The 14,518-nt window shown below is 35.6% G+C and overlaps 1 protein-coding gene across 1 annotated transcript in view; it reads right to left on the bottom strand.

Annotated features, from left to right (window-relative positions):
- Nucleotides 1-14,518, bottom strand: part of HPSE2 (heparanase 2 (inactive)) — a 563,834-nt gene that overhangs the window by 538,718 nt on the left and 10,598 nt on the right.

The raw sequence follows: 14,518 nt of genomic DNA, 5'->3' as shown, positions 1-14,518 counted from the left end.
ATCAGTTGACTGTATATGCATGGATTTATTTTTGGGCTGTCTATTCTATGTCTGACTTTTTTCCAGTACCATACTGTTTTAATTACTGTAGCTCTGTAATATGTTTTGAAATCAGAAAGTGTGATGCTTCTACTTTGTTTTTCTTTCTCAAAATGGCTTTAGCTATACGGGGTCCCTTGTTGTTCCAAATGAATCTTAGGGCTGTTTTTTATACCTCTCTATAGAAATAGATGCCAAAGTGCCATTCGGATTGCATTCAATCTATAGATCACTTTGGGTAGTATGCACATTTCAACAATATCAAGTCTTCCAATTTATAAACACAGAATATGTTTCCATTTATGCGTGTCTTCTTTAATTTCTTTCATCAGTGTTTTGTACTTTTCAATGTACACATCTTTCACCTTTCCAGTTAAGTTTATTCCTAAGCTTTTTATTCTTTTTGATACTATTGTAAATGGGGTTGTTTTCTTAATTTTCTTTTTGGGTAGTTCAGTGTTAGTGTACAGAAATGCAACTGATTTTTATGTTTGTTTAGTATTCGGCAACTTTACTGAATTCATACACTAGTTCTAAGATGGTAAATAGTATATTACGTATTTTTTAACCACAATTAAAGAAAAAAATCCTACCTGGGCAGATAGTGACTCATTACTATTAGTCACTGACTTAATGAAATGTGTTCAGCATGCAGCAAAGTGATAGGCACTAAAAAAAAAAATGGTCTTAAGCATTCTGTAAATAATTTCTTGCCCCTATAACCAGATTTCTCTTTAGGAGATACAATAATTTTATGATGATGATTTTTAGCTCTAAAACTTGTTTCCCACATGTCTGCTGGAGATGTACTTGGAAATGTTTTACCATATATAATAGATCTTTGGGGTCAAAGCGATCTGTATTCCTATCCTAGCTCTCTGCCACTTACTAGCTCTGTTATTTAACATCTCTGAGCCTGAGTTTCCTCATCTGTGCCATAATAAAAATGTACCTACCTCATAAGATGGTTATGAAAATTAAATAAAATAGCAGGTATTATGTGGTTATAATGTCTGATTCATATTAAATATTCAACAAAAGTCATAAATGTAGTAATAAATCAAAATTTGTATAATATGTTAAAATTTAGTAATAAATTAGTAGTAAAGGTAGCTATCTCATGACAACAATAATGATAATAATGGTGATTAACTAGGCCATCCACTTACTCAGTCCCTATTTATAAGCAAGAACACATAACTATAAAACAAGGCACATTTAAGAGTATAGATTAGCTACAGGAAAGATTTTTTCCCCCTACATGTTAACTAAATTCATATATAAAGGTCACACAGATATATCAAAAATACCTGTAGAAGTTTGAAATACAAAAGTGTTTTCTGCCCATACACTGATACTTAGAAAATATTTTAAAACCCATCCTCAACTATCCAATTGTCCGGCCCTATTTGCCTTTTGGGAGAAAAATCAGCCAAAAAAAAAGGAAAAAACGAAGAAGAAGAAGAAAAAAGGGGCATTGTTTCCAGTTGAACTGACATAGTCAAAAATCTGCTCTGCACTGATTAACTTCTAAAAATTAAGTTTGGCTCATGCCAGTGCTACTAATCCCTCAGTTTATAAGTGTTGTTTGATCCCAGTGAATCTCTTTTAAAAAAAAAAAAAAGTGTCTCCCTTTCATGTTAGAACTAGAGCACGAAATATTTGCAAAGGATACTGTCCATATCAAATCAATTACCATGCCCTGTTGATTTTTCCTTTGTAATGACTCCCTAACTACTCCTTTCTTTCCCACTGCCACTTCACTATTGTAATCTGTCCTCATCTCACCCTGGTTATTTTCATTAGCTTCTCCTTGGTCCCGCTGCAGCTAGGAATCTATCATTGTTCTATTCTGTTCTGCGAGGAGCTATGAAATAAATCTGCCTAAAATATCACATATAATTTTCTTAGTCACAATCTCTCCTTGATTCTCTGTTATCTAAAGGATAAAATCCAAACCTCTTAACTCTCAAGTTAGCCCTCAGACTATTTTCCAAAATCTGATCCCAAACTCCAATCTGAATTCATCTGTCAAGGAATGCCTTATGATTTGGAAATAGTATTGGCCCAATGGCACATAATCATTATCTTTAGTTCATGAATATCCAAACATTAAGCAGTTACAAACAAACTAACCAAAAAGATAAAAGAACAGCATCCATTCATTTCCAAATATTCTTGACCATGACTAAACACACCAGAAAAAGGATCAAAGGTTAATATAAATAAAACAAAAACCCACCCTATATTCCTTTATTCTCAAGAAAATTTTACTTCTCAGGACTATGCTCACAGTTATTTCCAGAATCCTTTCAACTTCCAATAAACCAAGACTGCCAGAAGACGAGCATGACAATGGTCTCTATGGTGATAATTCGTCAGCCTACCAATGTCATCAATGTTTCACAATGTTCACTTTCATGCCCTCACCACAGCCATCTCTTATACTAGAGTGAAGCAAATGAGACTACTAGGGGAGTAAGCCAAGGGCTGGAAGTAGCTAAGTAAATGAGCTGCCAGGCTGGGAACAGAATCCAGGAATTCTACTCCTTCCTCACATCCAATTACTAAGAGTTGTCCTTCACCTTTTGTCTGTTTTTAGTTTTTCCTTCTATTTTCTTTTCCTTCTGAATAAACAATCTTGTTCTAAGACAGCAAGACCCTCAAGGTGCGAGCACTCCTTCACATGCCAAGCTGAAACTCCTCAAGATCTCTATTTTCTGCATGTGAATATTTTACTACACTAGATTCATAGATTCTCTGTAGACTCTGGGGCTCTTTTGATTAGTGGTGATTGCAAACACACTTCCAGAAACAACCACTGGGAAGACAAATACCCTCAAGTTATGTGAATTAAAGACCTTTGTTTTCCATTTTGATGGATTCCAGACCATCACAACCTAACCCATTCATTATTCTTTCAACAAATATTGATGAAGCACCTACTATGTGCCAGGCTCTGTTCTTGGCAAGAGATATACAGTGATTCTGAAAAACACCACTACACATTCAAGGCCAGAGATACCAAGGACACAAGTATACTCTAAGATGAAGTGTGAAGTCAATCCTTAGGCATCATTATTTTATAACAACAGGATCATTAGCACCTCTCTGGCTTCTAAATGCTGTAAGGGTGTGTTAAAACAGGAATTCAATACAAGTAAGTAAGCATTTTTGACCACCCACTATGTACTCATCACTGAACTAGATATAATAAAATTCTAAAATGGACTGGAAGTAACCATGTATTGTTGAAAAAAAACAGATTTTAGAATCATGAGCTCTGACTCTGCCAAGTCCTAGTTATAAAGTAGGGACAAGTTACTTAACCTTCACGAATTTCAGTTTCCTCAACTTGAAGTGGTGGTATTTAGAAAATTTGCCTGGTAAGGTTGTTGTCAGGATTAAATACAATATAATATAAAGTGCCTTGCAGAGGTTAGGTGCTCAAGAACTGTTTACTGTTTTCCTCTCAAAGAAATTAGGGTACTGATACCAATTAGGAGATTACCATTTTAATAGATGGCCTAGAATAGGAGAGCAACAGTAAGACCAAAGGAAAAGTAAGAAATACCAACGGTAGTTAAACAAGCAGGAAGGAGATTTAGCATTGCATCAAAAAGGTTTCATTAAACTCATTAGCTAAAAGAAACATTCTCTTAGGGATAAACAAAATATAGTATATCCACATAGTGGAACATTACTTAGCAATAAAAAGAAATGAAGTACTGATACATGTTACAACAAGGATGAACCTTGAAAACATTGTGCTACGTTAAAGAAATCAATCCCAAAGAACCACTTACTATATAATTTCACTTACATGAAATACCCAAAATAGGCAAACCTATAGAGACAAAAGGTATAGTAACTGTTGCGGGAGATAACTAAGGGAAACAAGGTTTCCTTTTGGAGTGATGAAAATGTTCTAAAATTGTGGAACATACCTCAACATAATAAAGGCCATATATGACAAACCTACAGCTAACATCATACTTAAAGGGGAAAAGCTGAAAGCATTCCCTCTAAGATCAGGAACAAGACAAGGATGCCCACTCTTACCACTTTTATTCAACATAGTTTTGGAAGTCTTAGCCATAGTAATCAGAGAAGAAAAAGAAATAAAAGGAATCCAAACTGGAAACAAAGAAGTAAAACTGTCACTGTTTGCAGATGACATGATACTACACATAGAAAACCCTAAAGAAGCAACCAGAAAACTACTAGAACTCATCAATGAATATGGTAAAGTTGCAGGATACAAAATTAATATACAGAAATCAGCTGCATTTCTATACACTAACAGTGAAATAGCAGAAAGGGAAATTAAGGAAACGACACCATTTACCATCATGCCAAAAATAATAAAATACCTCGGAATAAACTTACCAAAGGAGGCAAAAGACCTGTATGCCGAAAACTGTAAGACACTGATGAAGCAAACTGAAGACGACATAAACAAGTGGAAAGATATACCATTTTCTCGGATTGGAAGAATCAATATTGTTAAAATGGCCATACCGCCCAAGGCAATTTACAGATTCAATGCAATCCCTATCAAGTTACCAATGACATTCTTCACAGAGCTGAAACAAAAAATGTTAAAATTTGTAGGGAAACACAAAAGACCTCCAATAGGCAAAACAATCTTAAAAAGAAGAACGGAGCTGGGGGAATCATGCTCCTGGGCTTCAGACTATACTACAAAGCTACAGTAATCAAAACAATATGGTACTGGCACAAAAACAGACACATAGATCAATGGAACAGGATAGAAAGTCCAGAAATAAACCCATGCACGTATGCTCAATTAATCAATGACAAAGGAGGCAAGAATATACAATGGAGAAAAGACAGTCTCTTCAATAAGTGGTGCTGGGAAAACTGAGCAGCTACCTGTAAAAGACTAAAATTAGAACATTCCCTAACACCATGTACAAAAATAAACTCAAAATGGATTAAAGACCTAAATGTAAGACTACATACTATAAAATTCCTAGAGGAAAACATAGGCAGAACACTCATGGCCATACATTACAGCAATATATTTTTTGAACCAGCTCCTGGAGTATTCGAAATAAAAGCAGAAATAAACAAATGGGACCTAATTAAACTTAAAAGCTTTTGCACAGCTAAGGATATCATCAAAAAGATGAAAAGACAACCTACAGAATGGAAGAAAATATTTTCAAATGATTTGACTGACAAAGGACTAATTTCCAAAATATATAAACAGCTCATACACCTAAATATGAAAGAATCAACCCAATCCAAAAGTGGGAAGAAGACCTAAACAAGCAATTCTCCAATGAAGACATACAAATGGCTGAGAGCCACATGAAAAAATGCTCAGCATTGCTAATTGTAAGAGAAATGCAGATCAAAACTACAATGAGATATCACCTCACATCAGTCAGAATGGCCATCATTGAAAAGTCTACAAATGATAGATGCTGGAAAGGGTGTGGAGAAAAGGGAATCCTCTTACACTGTTGGTGGGAGTGTAGATTGGTGCAGTCACTATGGAGGACAACATGGAGGTTCCTTAAAAATCTGAAAATACACTTACCACATGATCCAGCAATCCCACTCCTGGGCATATATCTGGAGAAAAATAAAATTCAAAAAGACACATGCACCCCAGTGTTCATAGCAGCACTACTTACAATAGCCAAGACGTGGAAACAAGCCAAATGTCCATCAACAGATGACTGGATAAAGAAGATGTGGTAAATATATACAATGAAACACTACTCAGCCATGAAAAAAGAATAAAATAATGCCATTTGCAGCAATATGGACGGACCTGAAGATTATCATTCTAAGTGAAGTGCACCAGAAAGAGGAAGAAAAATGCCATGTGACATCATTTATATGAGGAATCGAAAAAATAATAACAATACTAATAAGGACACAAATGAACTAATTATTATTTTGATTTCCTGAATATGTATAAGCACATTTAACTGTCCTTTATGATTGGAATACCGCATTCTGTTGATTCTTATTTTGTAGTTGGCTTTATTCCTTTGATAACTATGTAAGTTTAAAAAGCTAAAGATCTAATCTGTTCTTAGAAACAATAATTAGTACATATATGTAAACAAAAAAATTTGCAGTATACTGTATATATGTATTTACATGCAATATAATGAGTATGTGCAAACTGTACTAATTCCAACTAATAAAACTGAAAAAGGAAAAAAAAGAAAAAAATGTTCTAAAATTGATTACAATGGTTACATAACTCTGTGAATATACTAAAAGCCAATGGAGTGTATACTTTAAATGGTATGTGAATTGTACTGAATGTGAATTATATATTAATAAAGCTATTGTTAAAGGTTAAATAATGCTTATAGCACCTTGGAAGTGCTCAATAAATGTAGGCTGACGATGTTACTGTTATTTTTGTTTCCAGAAGTAAATACATTTAACCTCAATTTTTTTATGCATGTAATTGATGAGAATCATCTGCACCCTTAATCTCAAAATTAAAAAACCATTCTGTAATACAGAGCAAACATTAAGAAACCTCAGCAATGGTCTAATAAGCTAAACTCCTATAAACATTTATACCAATCAGAAACAATAACAGTAATACCTATGAAGTTTTCCTCAACTACTTCAGGTAAAGTTTACTGCTTCTTCCTCTATAATTTGTCTATTCATATTTCTACCATATCATTATCTGTTGTACATTTCATTTTTTCCCACCAAAGTGTGAGTTCTATCAGAGCAAGTACTATGTCCCATTCATTTCTGTATCCTCTGGGAGAGCATATTGCAATGCTGATACATAGTAGGTGCTTAATACACATTTACTGAATAAGCATCTAACTGAAAATTTGCAGATTTTGTGTAACTCCTCATTTATCTGAAGTCTGTTTCAGTCTCCCTACAGAACAGGAGGAGAGGATTTTAAAAGCTGATCAATTTAACAATTACAACTCACATCTCTACCTGACTAACAAATGAAAACACCTCAACGAGTGAAGTTTTAGTAGATTTGCCACAGTCTTGAATTTCCAAGGATCTCAGGAACAGGGAAATAATCTGAAACAGGTTATTCAGCCCTGGGAAAACCCTAGAAAGTTTATAATCAGCCCGTGATCCCTGCCATCATCACTAAAGTACAATAGATGCGAAGCTCCTCCCAGTTCCCCAACTTGCTGCTGCCTTTCAATGAACATTTGCCCACTTCTGGCTACCATAGGTACAAATATTAGTAACCAGTAGCAAAGTCTTGCTCCTCCAAGTATGGTCCCTAGACCAGCAACATGGGTAAGACCTGAGAGGTTGTCAGAAATGTAGAATCTCATTTTTAACAAGAATCCCAGGTGATTCACATACACATTAAAGTTTAGGCTTTACTTCAGTAGAGTTGGCTGTGCCTTACCTCTAGATTCAGACTGTTTACACTTGAATTCTACAACAGATCCACTGGAGTACCTTGGGCAGAACACTTCACCCAGAGATTCTCACTCTGATGTACACTTTATAACCACCTGGAGAAATTCTTAAAAATCACAATGCCTTGGTTTCACCAGAGAATGATTTAATTAGCTTAGGACCCAATATTCTTTTAAAGTTCCCCTAGCTAGGAGAATGTAGCCAGAATTGAGAACCACTGACTAACCTCTCTGAGCTTCTATCAAATGGGACAGTTAATACTTGACTCGTAGTGTTGTGAGGAAAAAAATCTGATCACCTTTGAAGAGCTTTTGGCCCAGTACTTGGAATGTATAAGTGCTCAATAATGGGTAGTTATTACTATCAGACCTAGAAACACGGAAATGAATTGCCCTACAGCAGGGATAAAAAGAACATGCTCAAATGTACTAGCCTGGCCTCATCCTACAGGTAAGTACCTGCTAAACTCATGAGGTACAAAAGAAAGGACGAAATCAAAGAACACATTATCCCCAGGATGAGCTCTCCTAGAAGGCAACTTTTGATTGACGCTTCAAGGAAGCTTCAATGTGTCAGGTAAGGGGCACACCATCTTTGCAAGGTCAGAAAAGGCCACCATCTTGATTTGGAATATACTGTCACGGAGCACTATTTCAGCAGTTTTGTAACACAGGAAATCCCCCTTACCGCACTTTCCTGATTTACACTGATTGTTGATACACACCACATGTGTCTTCAACACTCTTTTCCCCTCCCCCTAAATTTTCAATCATTCTGTTCCACACTTAGGCGATGAAAACTTAAAACCTGTGGTTATAACTTCTATGAGAAATTTCATTTTGAAAGCTTGCTAAATTTCAACTTTATTGCCACGAGGAAAACAGAAGAAACAAAAGACCTCAGTCATCCACTAACACAAAAACCTCTAGTGAAGACATTTAATAAGTGTAAGTTTTCTGCTGCAAGTTGTTGAAAATCCTGACCTTTGGATTGGGGTGCCATTCATTTGCTTCTACAAATGTTCTATGAAACAGCATTTATTTTTCTAATGGTTTCAGGTTACATGTTTAGTTTCGTCTATGGATTTTAACTTGGCTAAGCCTGGCCTGTGCTTCCTTTTGAATCTGCAGCTCACTGAATTTCACCTGAGTCTACTATTCCAAAGGGATTCATAATGGTCAGGAAAATAATTCCATAATCTAGTTTTTCAATAATTGCAAGGAAATAAACACCCCAATGAAAACAGTGTACCCATTTGGACACTGAGAGATATACAAAGATTTATTTCAATGGTGATTACAAACATTTTTTTAACTGTGCATGATTTAGTGACTATGTCACCAAAAGCTCATGTTCTATCTGCAGCTCCTCTGCTTACCCACTATGGGCCTCCTCTGTGGTTAAATGAAACAAACTCCTCCTCCCTTTCACAGGGTGCACTGTGATAGTTAATGAATGTCTATACTTAAAAGGCTTCTAAATTCTTTGGGAAGTCTCCTCAGTGATACTGGCATCCAAAGAGTGCTCTCAAAAGTCCCCTCTGTGCCAGTCTCTGGGTTGGTTCTAGTATCACCCTGGGGTTGGATCCCAGTCTCCAAGAAGTCTGAAATTCAAGGGTTAGATCTCAAAAAAAATGGCATCCTGAGGCTTGTTCAGAAGTTTGTCAATGAAGAACATTTCAAAAAGAATCTGGGACTAAACTAGACCTCTGCAAACCTGCAAGTAAGCACAGCCTCTCACAAAAACAATAAACTAATTCTAGTCTTCCTATTTCAGATTGGCCCAACTACCACAGAACACAAGTATTCAACCTAGTTCACCGAAGCTGAGTCACGGGATTATCATTAACTGTGTATACCTCATTTAAGGGCCTTAGGTTTGAAAATAGAGGTACTGAGTTCTAATCCCAGTTCTGCCACTTAAAAGTTATGTTACTTTGAGCAACTTCCTTGAGTCTGTTTTCTCATGTATAATATGTAAATGCAAAATTTTTAAATAAATTTAATATATACTGTGAGGATCAGAGGAGTTTTTATAATCTTTGAAGAACATTACAAATGTAAAGTAATTATTTTTCTCCTGCAGACAACTGATTAGGGAGCTATTCAAAAATTGCTATCTTCTGCCTTCTTTAGTCTGCTTCTAACAAAACATTATGCCAGGTCTTTATAAATATGTCTTCTTTGGCAGACCAGTATTCGTATTCACAGAGCAGCTTTAACAAGATGAATGACATTCAAAGAGAATCAAGAAATCCTCAGCTAGGATTTCTTTCAAATCACACAGCGATATATTACTTGAACAAAAAGTCAAAATATTTTCAGTGTCACTTTCCATCTGTATCCAAAACTTTACAAAGCACTTGTTTTACTAAAGAAAACCGCACTTTGATGCACAGGGTTAGTTTTGCTCTGGCTGTTTTCTTGACATTTGCTCAAAGAATATATTATAGCTAAAAGGATTAAAAAGGATAAGAGTGTTTAAAAAGATGTTAGGGGAAAATAAATAATTTGGATCAAGTTCTAATTTGTAGAAAGAAATATGATACTATAGCACTGCTTTGTTAGAAACTATAGACAAATAGCAAACAGAGAAGTTCTTGCAGAAAAGTACCAATGAAGAGTTAGAAACACTAGTTAAATTACAGCTCATCCACATACGGATTATTCTTTAGCCACTGAAAAACAGACCATAATTACTGACTACGAGGTTCTCAATGAGCAAGTTGTATAATATAATTCACTTATATATTTAAAATTTTATATACATCTGTATGCATAGAAAAAGGTCTGAAAAAACATATGCCAGACTGTTATAATTGTTGTATCTATGGAGTAGGATTAGGAGTTATTTGACACATGTATTATTAAATTTATATTAAAGAGCATGCATTTCATTGGTAATTAATAAAATAAAGAACATAAAACTGTATGCGTAAAAACATGAATAAACAAGTTAAGCTTTTATAGCACAGGGAAATATATACAAGATCTTATGGTAGCTCACAGAGAAAAAAGTGTGACAATAAATATATATATGTTCATGTATAACTGAAAAATTGTGCTCTACACTGGAATTTGACACATTGTAAAATGATTATAAATCAATAAAAAATGTTTTTAAAAAAGATACATACTTTAAAAAATTTAAAAATTAAAAAAAAGAAGTTAAGCTTTAACCAGAAATACCCTATAAGTTTTGTAAAAAGCAGAAACAATGAATGGAAGATACTCTCTCTTTTAGCATACTAAGCTACCAAGTAAATGGCAAATAATTGGTCAACAAGTATTTACTGAAGAACTACTAGGGAAAGGCATGCTACTAGAGGTTGTAGAAACAACAGAAATAATATGATCACTACTCTCACAGTAACCTACAATCTAGGGGTAGAGTCAACTCTACATGAACATACACAAAAAGATACCTGAGAACATAAGGCAGAATATGAAAAAAACCAATGTACTGATTTTATACAATAAATGCCTTAGAAATTAAGGCTCAACAAATATTTCATGAATGAATAAATGAGGAGGCAGTAAAGAATTCATAAAGAAGGAGGACAAATTTGATCAAGGTTTTGAAATGCAGGAAAAATTCTGAAGTGGGTACAAAATGGGCAGACAGATGATGGAGTGAGGGATCCAGAGGGCTAAAAATTAAGAGAACAGCAGACAGTAGGACCTCTATGACAAGAAGCTACACTATCTGCTTCTGAATAAAGTCAGGTAAAGGGGAGGGGGAGAAGCTAGCCAAGGAGGGTAGGCTGACTCTATAGGGCCTTGGAAAAGTGGAGGAGAATGAGGAGGACTTGAGTTAGCAGACAGAGGTTATCCCTGAAGGTTTTTAGCTAGGCAGTGATAGGAGAATATGGAGCTTCAAAAAATTAATCAGGCAGGAGGATAAAGACAGGCTAGAGAAAAGGAACCCTTAGAGAGAGGTGACAGAATAGATGGGAGGTGATGACTGCCCAAATCAGATGGAAACAGCCACAAGGTAAACAATAATAATTTTCATTTAGCCCCATTCTGAAACTTTCAAATCAGACTCAAGCTAATATAAACCCCTAGAAGAAAGGCCTTTGAAGTCGTCTGGGTAAAACAATGAAGAGCATTGTGCTATTATGCTATAATAGGGATGGTGAAAATCACCAACTTCAGAGTGAAACTGTCTTGTATCCAACCACAGCTTGGCCACTTACCAGTAAATATAACCTCTGAGACTTTGTACAGAATATATAGCCTCCTTGCTCCATAGTTTCTTCATTTTAAGTGGTTATGAAAGTGTTCTCTACTTGAGTTTAACAAACTCTCAGTTCAAAGAGAAAGATAACAGAGGGAGGTACAAAGGAAGGGTTTTCTTGAAACTTCAACCTTATCAGTTCCCTTTATCCTTCACAAAGGTTCTCTGGGCTTAGAATGTGAAAGAAAAATAATGTACAGTATGGTTCCAGTTTATAAATTAAAACAAAGTCATTCTAAAATCACCTAACAATATGATGGGAATTTTCCAACAACTTTTTCAAATATTATTTTTCTGCTTTTTTCCCTGCCATTTCCCTTACATCAATGACATTGTTGATTCATTTATAGTATTCTCTTCAATGTATCTGCTTCCAAAATAGACCTCCTCCCCAGAGAAACTAATAAGCTCTATCCCATATTGGATCAGTTGTTCCATTCCTTCAACATGTCATAAAGTGTGACGATCATCTCTTTCAACTGTTCATGTGTCTCTCTGTGATTATTCTTTTCTTGTTTTCCCTAAGAACTATTTTATTTCCTAACCCACTAGACCTTTGAATACCCTCATAGGAGGGTCTATTGCACAATTTTTTTTTTTTTACTGCTCTACAATGCTTATTAGCACAGGGCTTTTGAGTGCCAGACAGATGAATGGATAAATAAATAAAATAGTAAATGAACTAAAGACTGGGTCCCTCTTATCTAAGTATGGTGAAGAGAGGACAAGACTGGGTTCTAATTCTGGTCATACTAACTTCACATCTTAGGACCCTGAACCAGTCACGTGATTTTTCTGAGTCTCTGTTCCTTCATACACACACATACACACATATACACACGTTTCTCATCAGACTAAGAATTAAATGAGATAACATATGTAAAACACAGTAAGAAGTCAACAAAAAGTAACTATTATTGGCATTATTATTATCTACTCTTAAGGCCAGGTCAAAATCCCTCCTCCTAGGCACCTGTCCTGACCACTCCAGTTCTTAACTTACCCCCCTTCTCTGAGCTCCTATGGCCCTCCTAACAGCCTGAATATATCCTATCTTCTTCTCATTGCTATTATTTCCTGCATGCCTTGTGTGTGGGATCTTTAACTCACAGAATCTTAGAATTAGATGCTATAAGTAGAAAATGTAGTTGATTTTTTTCATTTTATGGATAGAAAAACAGACTAGTACCAAAGTCTTCTTGGGAAGTTCATAAACAGAGGCTCCACTTAAGCCTCCAGGTTTAATGAGTGATGTCATTGAGTCTCTGCTCCACAACTCATTAGCTGGGTGGTGTGGTCTTAGGCAAGTTATTTAACTACTCCACGCCTCAGTTTCCCCATTTGTCAGATGAAGAAAATACTACTTTCCTCATAGGTTTGATAAGAGGATTAAATGTTAATCTATGTAAATTGCTGAAAATAGTACTTGACACATAATAAGCACCCAACAATACTAGGTAATATTATTAAATTATTACTATTATTAAGCTGTAGGGGAAACCACCGTTATCCCACAGTATTTCAAAGATAACACGACAAATTAAGCTATTTATTTTTCCCAGCTTTCCAATCTCATCTTCCACCTTTCAAGGTGTTTTTGCAAGTGAAGACAAGGTACTGGTTAAATCCCCAAGTCACTCAATACAAACATATAGATACAAATATGTACTCCATCGTTTCCAAATATGCAGCATATATTTTTTTCACTCTTCATTCCTCACCACACAAAAAGCAAAACACATGAATTAAGATTTGTAAATAATGTAAGTACTTTGACTGACTTAATGTGTCTGTTCCACGCAGTGTGATGATGGTTATCTCTACATAGATTTTTATGTGTATGCCAATCCCAGTGTGTTTTGAGTATAAATTCCTAGAGACAAATATGATGTCTGCTTAAGTCAATCAAACATAAACTCTGGGGCACTTGGACTAAATTAGATCAAGTATTTAGAGCAGAATTTTAGAAAAATGTTGAGAATGAGGAAGGATTAATGAAAGAAGGGACTTGGGTGGAGCATTAAAGGACAAAAAAGTTTTAAATCCAGACAGAAAATGAGTGCTCAAGGTAAAGGGTATAGTATGAGCACAGTGTGGAGATTCAGCAAAGATTAGTCTGACTACAGTAGAGAGATGATACTGGAGACCATTGAGAGAGATGATACTGGAGACCAGAACACTAGAGAGAAGAGTTGACTTCATATTTTATTCCTCTTGGGTAGCCCTAAGCTAGCACTAAGCTTGATATATGGTTGATAATAACTATTTATTGAATTAAGCAAAATAACTGTTTTCTCTATACCAAAGTGAAGAAGACTGAACAGAACTGAACCCAACTCAATCAGATCATAAAACCAAAGAACAAAGGAGTTCAGCAAAGTATCTATACCTTCTACGGCACTAGCTACAAGTCTATGAACGTGTATTTAGTTTGCCTACATGACCATCCATGGACAAGTGCAAGAAATTAAACACACCAAACTTTCTCATGCTCACATATTCATATTCTCTCTCCCTCGACCCCCATCTCTTTCTGTCACACACACACACACACACACACACACACACACACACACACACACACACTGCTCAGAGTTCCAATCCATTGCCTCATAGACAGACACAACTGAAAACTTAAGGTACTAAGAAGCACTGAAATTAAGAGTCTTAACATGTAATTCATTCTGATGAAGGATTCTCAGAAGAGGCTCCTGACTCTAGGAGGCCAGAGCATGTGACTGTAAGGCTGAACAGCCCAGGAAGTTTTAAAAGAAACTTCTTTTCTTCTATGAGGTACCCATCCCACCAGGAGGCCTTGGGAGAACAG

The sequence above is a fragment of the Camelus ferus genome, chromosome 11 (assembly GCF_009834535.1).
Source record: "Camelus ferus isolate YT-003-E chromosome 11, BCGSAC_Cfer_1.0, whole genome shotgun sequence".
Lineage (NCBI taxonomy): Eukaryota > Metazoa > Chordata > Mammalia > Artiodactyla > Camelidae > Camelus > Camelus ferus.
Note: the sequence above shows the minus strand (reverse complement) of the source record. Positions and strands in the feature narration are given on the sequence as shown.